A 9,375-nucleotide genomic window follows, 5' to 3' on the forward strand; every position below is an offset into this window, starting at 1 on the left:
TAGTAGCCCCATCTAAATTGTATTTGCCTAGTTTGTCGATAAGAATAGTGTTATTTAGGCTCAAGAACCTTTCAGAGGCTGCTTGGATGGACTTGGTGAATAGTGGGGACCTTATTGCTGACCACAGTCAAATCTGAGATAGGGCGCTCTTGGCAGAATGTCATAGAAGTCCTTTCTACCAGTGGCCAGGGCACAATTCAGGACAGCTTCCTCAGGAGTCCAGCTGCCCATTCTTCCTTGCCAGAATTGACCTAAATTGCCCCCTGAAGGCATTTCAGAGCATGGGGAGAATGTGTGTAAGTGGAGCTGACAGTAACACATTATGTTGCCCTGCAATATAGGACTGCGGAGAAGAGAGATGGGGCCATGAAGATTCCTGCATCTGCCCAGACATGGCACTGCTTTGCCCCCACCTGCCCAGACTTGCAGGGGGGCTCCTAGAGAGGGATGGCGGGTGATGCCATATACCACCCTATTTTGGGGTGGGGGGAGTTTGCATTGCTCTTCCCTTCTGGGTGATTTGTAAGAAGGCCTATTAGGGACTCAGACCATCACCAGGTCTGAGGGGGAACTGGCTGCAGGCTGTCTGAACTCGCAGCCCAACCACAGCAGGCACTGGTGGAGGCATTGGCTGATGGGAGGGTGACCCAGAGCAGCTGTGTAAAGATTAAAGGGAGCCACTTCAGACATCTGCTTATTCACTTCAAAGGCTGTAAATGGATTAAACCAATCTCCAATTAGCTCCCCCACACTGAGCAGGAGAACAATCTGAGCCATCCACTCGCTCAGAGCCTCTGACGCCCCTTTGCCTGGGGGAAACCAGCACCGATACAGCCAAGCACAAGCAGCAGCAAGAGCCATCGTGTTTGTTAGTGACCAAAAACAGATGAACTTCCTTGGCTCGATGGCCATGATTGTTTCACCTGTCTCGAAATGGAACCATCAGGCTCTTTGGGAGATGGGCTGGAGCTGGAAGCACAGCTGGTTTCACAGCAGTCTCTGTAGGGCCTTGAATTTCTAACTACTGACTCTGCTGCCCCAGGCACTAACCAAGTCTGTCTTGCTGCCAGAACTCAGGACAACGGAAACCTTTCAGTTAAAGCCAGGCCCTAAAGGTTACTTTTGAGGGGGTAGGCCTGCTGTGGCAGGGGGCTAGATGAACCAATGGATTCCTTCCAGCTTTCATGTCGGTGGTCTCTGTGAACCAGCACCATGCCAATGTGGGGAGCATTATGCCTGCAGAAGGCACAGCAAGTGTCATGTGGCAGGAGTGCTGGGGGTGCCTACAGCAGTTGCTTTAGCTATTCTACAGCGCTCTCCCCAGCGCTCATGCTAGTGCCTCAACACATCCCCCCTTGGCCAGTTAGTGCTGGCCAGACTGGCCCCCCCTCCCCCCACTACCAGCACTTCCAGAGCACTAGCAACCAAATTACACTTGCCATCTGCAAACATGCTCTGGGAGGGGGAGGGGAGAAGGGGTCCCCTTTACCCATTCCCCCCCTCAAGGGCACCTGCCTAGGAGCATGCATGAATTGGAGACCCTGGTGTTGCTAAGAGGGCAATGCAGCTGTTGCCATACATGCCTGTTCACTCTGATCTACTCCCCCAGCTTGGGGTTAGCTGCTCACGGGGGAGTTCCCTCATTGTGAGTAATTCTCACTTAGTAAGAGCCACTCCACCCAGCCCTACCCTGCTGCTGAATGTGGCTTGCCAGCTGACATGGCATGCAATGGGAAGACTTGTAGCTGACGCAACCATCTGCTCAGCAGCAAGTTGGGCACTGTTTCCACAGCCCTTGGTACTGAGTCAGCGTGGGAAATCGTTTGCAAGGGCATCTATAACTGAGCTCTGGGGAGGCAGTGCCTGGAGAACAGACCACACGTTGCAGGAGGAAAAGAAGCAGAGCTGTGCACTGTGCTCTTGGCTTGTTCCAGTGAAGGCAAAGCTGAAATCAGCACTAGAAGCCAGTGCTGGGAGCTAGGAGTCGCCAGTAGGGGGGACTGGAGAACAGCAGGAAAGAGGTAACAAAGGGTATGTCTACACCATGAAATTAGTTCAATTTTATAGAAATCAATTTTATACAGTCGATTGCGTATGTCCCCACTAAGCGCATTAAGTCAGCGGAGTGCGTCCTCACTACCGTGGCTAGCATCGACTTACGGAGCGGTGCACTGTAGGTAGCTATCCCACAGTTCCAGCAGTCTCCGCTGCCCACTGGAATTCTCGGTTAAGCTCCCAATGCCTGGTGGGGCAAAAACATTGTCGCGGGTGGTTTTGGATACATGTTGTCAGTCGCCCCTCCCTCCGTGAAAGCAACGGCAGACAATCGTTTTGCGCCTTTTTTCCTGGGTTACCCGTGCAGACGCCATACCATGGCAAGCATGGAGCCCACTCAGCTCACCGTCACCGCTACTGTTGTGAGCATTGTAAACAACTTGCGCATTATCCTGGAGTATATGCAGAACCGGGCTAAGAGACGCCAGCACAAGGAGGATTTTGATGAGGACATGGACACAGACATTCCTGAAAGCACGGGCTGTGGCAATTGGGATATCATGGCGGCAGTGGGGCTGGTTGATACAATGGAATGCCAATTCTGGGCCAGGCAAACAAGCACAGACTGATGGGACTGCATAGTGTTGCAGGTATGGGATGATTCACAGTGGCTGCGAAACTTTTGCATGCGTAAGGCCACTTTCCTGGAACTCTGTGAGTTGCTTTCCCCCACCCTGAAGCACAGGAATACCAAGATGAGAGCTGCCCTGACAGTTGAGAAGCGAGTGGCGATAGCCCTGTGGAAGCTTGCAACGCCTGACTGCTACCGGTCAGTCGGGAATCAGTTTGGAGTGGGCAAGTCTACTGTGGGGGCTGCTGTGATCCAAGTAGCCAATGCAATCATTGACATTCTGTTATCAAGGGTAGTGACTCTGAGAAATGTGCAGGTCATACTGAATGGCTTTGCTGCAATGGGGTTTCCTAACTGTGGTGGGATGATAGACGGAACGCATATCCCCATCTTGGCACTGGACCACCTTGCCAACCAGTACATGAACCGCAAGGGGTACTTCTCAATGGTGCCGCAAGCACTGGCGGATCACAAGGTACGTTTCACTGACATCAACGTGGGATGGCCAGGAAAGGTGCATGACGCTCGCATATTTAGGAATGTCGCTGCTGTTCGAGCAGCTGCAAGAAGGGACTTACTTCCCAGACTTACTTCCCAGACCAGAAAATAACTGTTGGGGATGTGGACATGCCTATAGTTATCCTTGGGGACCCAGCCTATCCCTTAATGCCATGGCTCATGAAGCCATACACAGGCAGCCTGGACAGTAGTAAGGAGCAGTTCAACTATAGGCTGAGCAAGTGCAGAATGGTGGTAGAATGTGCCTTTGGACATTTAAAAGCTCACTGACACTGTTTGCTGAGTAGATCAGACCTCAGCACAACCAACGTTGTTGTTGCTGCTTGCTGTGTGCTCCATAATATCTGTGAGAGTAAGGGGGAGACGTTTATGGCGGGGTGGGAGGTTGAGGCAAATCGCCTGGCGTCCGATTTTGAGCAGCCAGACACCAGGGCGATTAGAAAAGCACAGCAAGGCGTGCTGCGCATCAGAGAGGCTTTGAAAACCAGTTTCATGACTGGCCAGGCTTCGTTGTGTGTGTTTCTCCTTGATGCAAACCCGCCCCCTTTGTTGATTTTAATTCCTTGTAAGCCAGCTACCCATCCCCCTTTGAAATAAAGTAACTATTGTTTTGAAACCATGCATTCTTTCTTAATTAAAAAAAAATGAGATAACAGACAAGGTAGCCCGGGTGAGGTGGGGGAGGAGGGAAGGACAAGGCCACATTGTTTATTGTAGCCACACTAAAAATCAAACTGTTGCTTGGGCCATCCTCTGGAGTGGAGTGGCTGGGTGCCTGCAGCCTCCCCCCCCCCCCCCCCCCCCCGCGTTCTTGGGCATCTGGGTGAGGCTGATATGGAACATGGGGAGGAGGGTAGGCGGTTATACAGTGGATGCAGTGGGAGTCTGTGCTCTTGTTGGCTTTCCTGCAGCTCCAACAGACCCTTCATCATGTCCGTTTGCTTCCCCCAACAGATGCTTCATCATGTCCGTTTGCTCCCCCATTAGCCTCAGCATCGTGTCCTGCCTCTGCTCACTTAATTCTTTCCTGGCCTCTGCCACTGAATGCCTCCATGCATTAAGCTGTGCCCTATCAGTGTGGGAGGACTGCATGAGCTTGGAAAACATGTCCTCGCGAGTGTGGTTTTTTTTGCCTTCTAATTTATGATAACCTCAGGGACGGAGATGATAGGGGGAGCATAGAAACATTTGCACCTGGAGGGAGATAAAAAGGGAGAGTAAAATTTAAGATGATACATTTCTGAGAACAAAAGGGAGACTCTTTCACAGTGAATCAAGCAATTCACAGCAGACAGCACATGTGCTTTAGGTACAAGGTTGCATTTTGCCTTTTATATTGAGCGCCTGCCGGTATGGTTACACATCACACACGGCTGGGCAACAGAATTCAGTTTCCAGGCAGCCATGGTAAGCCTTTTGGTACGCAGGGTTGGCTTCTTACGCCTTCATAACGTGGGAATGTTTTCAAACTGCAGCGCCCTCCTTTCCCAGAACAAGCAATGGGTTGGGTTTCACATTTAAAAGGAGGGACTGTGGTTTTCGGGTAGATGTACAGCACACACCTACCCCCACCCCACCACGTGGCTATTCTCTGGGATGATCCCTTCTCCCCTCCTCCCGTCATGTGGCTATTCTCCAAGATGATCCCTTTTAGCCAAGTGCAAACAGCCCAGCATGAACGGGGTCCTTTTACTGTTCCCTTACAAAAATTCCCTATTTCAACCAGGTGACCATGAATATCACTCTATTGAGGCTAACACAGAAAGATATAGACCGAATGTTGCTTGAATGCGACCAAAACCCAGGGCCATTCGCTGCCATGCTTTGTGCTGCAGTGATTCCAGACTACTTGCTACTGGATTGGTGTAGTAAAGTGTCCTACCGTGGAGGATGAAATAAGGCAGCCCTCTCCAGAAACCTTCTGCAAAGGCTTTCAGAGTACCTCCAGGAGAGCTTCATGGAGATGTCCCTGGAGGATTCCCTCTCCATCCCCAGACATGTGAACAGACTTTTCCAGTAGCTGTACTGGCCGCGAATGCATCCCAAGTCTTCAGGGCAAATCAAACATTAAACACTATTGCTTTTAAACCCTGTACTGTAGTTACAAATGTGCACTCACCAGAGGGGCCTTCTCCGGCTTCAGGGTTTGGGGATCCCGCCTTGGGAGGGTATTGGCTCCAGGGTGATGAAAAGGTCCTGGCTGCTGGGCAGAATGGATTCACCACTTGCCTGCTGCACATTCTCCTCCTCTCCTCCTCCATAAAATCCTCCTCCCTGTTGCATGAGACTCCCCCCTTGCAGGTGTCCACGGACAGTGGTGGGATAGTGGTAGGGTACCCCCCTAGAATGCCATGCAGCTGATCATAGAAGTGGCATATATGGGGCTCTGACCTGGAGTGACCGTTTGCCTCCTTTGTCTTTTGGTAGGCTTGCCTGAGCTCCTTAACTTTCACGTGGCACTGCTGTGTGTCCCTGTTGTAGTCTCTGTCCAACATGCCCTGTGAGATTTTGGCAAATATATTTGCATTTCTTCTTTTTGATCGGAGTTCGGCCTGCACAGATGCTTCTCCCCATACAGTAATCAGATCCAGTGTCTCCCTTTCGGTCCATGCTGGAGCTCGTTTGCGATTCTGGGGGGACTGCATGGTCACCTGTGCTGCTGAGTTCACCGCGCTGACCAAACAGGAAATGAAATTCAAAAGTTCCCAGGGCTTTTCCTATGTACCTGGCTAGTGCATCGGAGTTCAAAGTGCTGTCCAGAGCGGTCACAATGGAGCACTCTGGGATAGCTCCCAGAGGCCAAGACCGTCGATTTGCGTCCGCACTACCCCAAATTCGATCCAGCAAGGTCAATTTTAGCACTACTCCCCTTGTCGGGGAGGAGTACAGAAGTCGATTTTAAGAGCCATTTAGGTCAACGGAACGGGGTTGGTTGTTGACCTAACGCGGCTAAAATCGACCTAACCCCATAGTGTAGACCAGGCCAAAGCTGCAATTGATGTTGGAAAGACCAGTCCAGTCCCCAGAGCTGTGGTTCTTTTACAGCTTCTTCATTCATGGCCCCACCTCCCCGCCCCATGGTAAAATATCTCATTCCATGGGATACTAGGAGCCACTGACCCTGGCTGCCTGCATGTGGGTAACTGTCACTGTTAATGACTTGTTGGGCACAAACAGTGCTGCACAAGACAGAAGGGCCAGTCCCTCCTTCAAGGAGCTGTGTCTCAGAGCATCAGAAATGCTAAGTACCCATAACTCTAGCTAAAGCCATGGGGAGCTGTGGATGCTCAGCACCTCAGAGCCTCAGGGCCCAGTGGAAACTGTAATTCTGCCACGCTGTAGAGGAAGTTTTGAAAAGTTATGGGGGGGGGAAAGAAGAATAAGACCCCCATCCCCCAAAACCAGTGGTGGATTAGCCACTGGGCCAATGAGGCTTGCGTCCAGGGGCCCTGGCAAAAATCTGCCACTGCGTGGCAGAAACCTGAAGCCCTGGCAGAAGTGCCAGATGGGCGGGCAGGGCGGGGGAAGCCCCTGTGCCCCAACTCTGCTCCCTAGCAGAAGCGCTGGGTGGTGGGGGAAGCCCCAGCGCTCAAATCCAGCTGTGGCCCTGGGACTGGAGTAGCTCTCACTTCCCGCTGCGGCCCAGAGCTGTGGTGGTCTTGGGGGGCAGAAAGGAGCAAATGGGTTTCAGGGCCACATTGGGGGGCAGAATGGGATGGGACTTTGGGTGGAACAGGTGTAGGGCCATGGGGGGGGGGGGGGGGGGCAGAACAGGGATGGGACCACAGGTGAAAGGGGTGGAGAGGGGCCCACAAAACCTTAATCCAACTCTGCCCAAGACATCATTTACTTTCTTTCAATCTGTGGGAAAAGGAGGAAATTGAAATTTTGAAAATTCAAGATTTTAAAAAATATTCTGTGAAAATTGATGGGAAAAGCGGTTCAATTTTGAACCTCATGAAACGGAAACAACTTGGTGGTTTTTCATGAAATTGTCAATGTTTTTGCCCAGTATCCAAACGTCTGGTTTCCCTCTCCCGTCAGAATGCTGATGAAGGAGGCATGCCCTAGTTTTTCCTCTTTCCAGACTCTTTCTGCTTCCTGCTGCCATTTGCACCATGCACGAAACTGACTTACTTTCACTGGCTTCTCCGACAGCTCCGGTTCCCAGTGTGTGCAGTGGCAGCTTGCAGAAGTAGTGACATCACAGCCTTCCTGAAAAAGCCCTGGAGTAAAATGAAGAAGAGGAGGCTCTTCCTGAGCATGGCAGAGAGGGGGATGCTGCACATTTGACATTGTATTGCCTTTTTTTTAAAAAAAACTAAACAACCCAATCTCCCCGGGGAGGCCAGGTCAGACACATTTGCTGTTTCTTGAGAATAAACTTCCCAATATGTTTGTACAGCTGCATACTTAATCCACTCTGAAATTCAGTCACTGCAGGCTGACTGATTGCTTCAGTGGAAGCCCTGTTTCCTGTTCCTCAAAGAGGGCAGCTTCTCCCAGGCTCCCTGTGGCTGGTACAGTGCTCAGCACTGGCAGGAGAGAGCAACATTTACAATAAAAAAAGCTACTGTCTCAAGAAACCCTCATTTATTTGGCCTGGTCAGTTTCTTTTTGATGTTTGGAGTGAAAACCCTCCTGTACAATCTGTGTTGTTCCACAGTAGGTCTCTTTGCTCTCTGCAATCCTGTGACTGTAAGGCCTGACTGTGCTGGTTCCTGCCTCTACGTTGCTCTCTTATGGCAATCAAGGGGTCTCTAGCTAGCAAGCTGCAGTATCTGTTTTCTTTTTTGTGCAGGCTGCTCTGGACCTTGTTGCTTAGCATTGGCTACTTTGGCACTCCAAGAGCTGGGCCTCTGAGAGTAAGCTATTGGGGGTCAGATTTTTTTCTCTGTTACACCACCATAAATCCAGAACAACTCTACTGCAGTAAATGGAGTTGCTCTAGTTTTATACTGACATAACCAAGATCAGAATCTGGCTCTGGTGCATTGCAGCAGTCATGCATTCAGACATGCCACTGCTTGCCACCCTTTGCTGATGTATTTGCCACAGCCATGGGCTCCCCATACAGCTCTGCCAGTGCCCCTCACTCCCGACCTGCAGCCCCCTGCTGGGTTTTGACTGCTGGGTGAGGGTGATATGGCCAGCATCAGTCAAGCCTCCAAAATCTGGCCCCAAGTGCAGGGGCAGCTCCAGGCACCAGCGCAGTAAGCGCATGCCTGGGGTGGCAAGCCACGGGGGGCAGCCTGCTGGTCGCTGTGAGGGCGGCAGTCAGGCTGCCTTCGGCGGAATGCCTGCAGGAGGTCTGCCGGTCCCGTGGCTTCGGCGGTAATTCGGCGGCGAGGATGCTGAAGGTGCGGCACCGGCGGACCTCCTGCAGGCATGCCCCCGAATCCGCGTGACCAGCGGACCGCCGTGCTTGGGGTGGCAAAAACCGTAGAGCCGCCCCTGCCCAAGTGATCTGTCAATCAATAGTATAACACCATGTCATTATTTGTACTGTAGAAGTGCCTAGGAGCTCGCCCACGGCATGGGCCAGGGCCTCGTTGTGGTAGGTGTTGTACAAACGCAGAACAAAAGAACAGCCCCTTCCCCAAAGGGATGTTGACCAGAAACCTTGACAGCTGAGCTCTAATCATGGTGTATAGCACATCTACATCCTCTGCTGCAATATCAAGGGTTAAATAAACATTTCTTTCTTATACAATATTTTGTGAGACCTGATGCTTTTCATAAAGGTGTGCTAGAGTCATGTACAGCAGCAGAGGGCGTACAGAGAATGCTCACACAGATTTCTCCTGCAGGCAGTTGGTATTTCCTGGTGTTACAAGCACAGAGTCTTGATGGAGTTCCACAGGCATTTTAATAATGGATTCAAGCTTTGTAAACATTGTTCTGTGTTTGTCACACTATCAAAGGTGGAGCTAAGGGGAAAACAACTCCTCTCTTCTTGTGATGGGCCAGTACCCCACACTGGCAATGACAGGGTTAACAGGAGCTGGGGACCCCAATTAGCCCATTCTATGGCACCTGGAGAAGAGATGGATAATTATGGATTACAGCCAGCTGGGGGGTCCAGGAGAGCAGTAGCTGGGACTGGAGTTTTCTGTCTCTGGGAAAGGAACCATTGAGGGAGCTTGTACCCTGTTCCTGTTGGGAGAGAGGGTAGCTGGGGAGAAGGGGGCTGCTAAATCAGGTCTGGGAGAAGAGGGAAACGCTAGGGA

The 9,375-nt window shown here is 51.3% G+C and overlaps 1 long non-coding RNA gene across 1 annotated transcript in view; it reads left to right on the forward strand.

Annotated features, from left to right (window-relative positions):
* LOC112106997 overlaps nt 1-8,046 on the forward strand; it is a 37,276-nt gene extending 29,230 nt beyond the window's left edge. Inside the window, exon 4 of the long non-coding RNA XR_003899772.1 lies at nt 7,304-8,046. This is a non-coding gene — a long non-coding RNA (uncharacterized LOC112106997). The remainder of the gene's footprint in view (nt 1-7,303) is intronic.
* The last annotated feature ends 1,329 nt before the right edge of the window (nt 8,047-9,375 follow it).

This window comes from Terrapene carolina, unplaced genomic scaffold (genome assembly GCF_002925995.2).
Source record: "Terrapene carolina triunguis isolate 2854851 unplaced genomic scaffold, T_m_triunguis-2.0 Scaffold67, whole genome shotgun sequence".
Lineage (NCBI taxonomy): Eukaryota > Metazoa > Chordata > Testudines > Emydidae > Terrapene > Terrapene triunguis.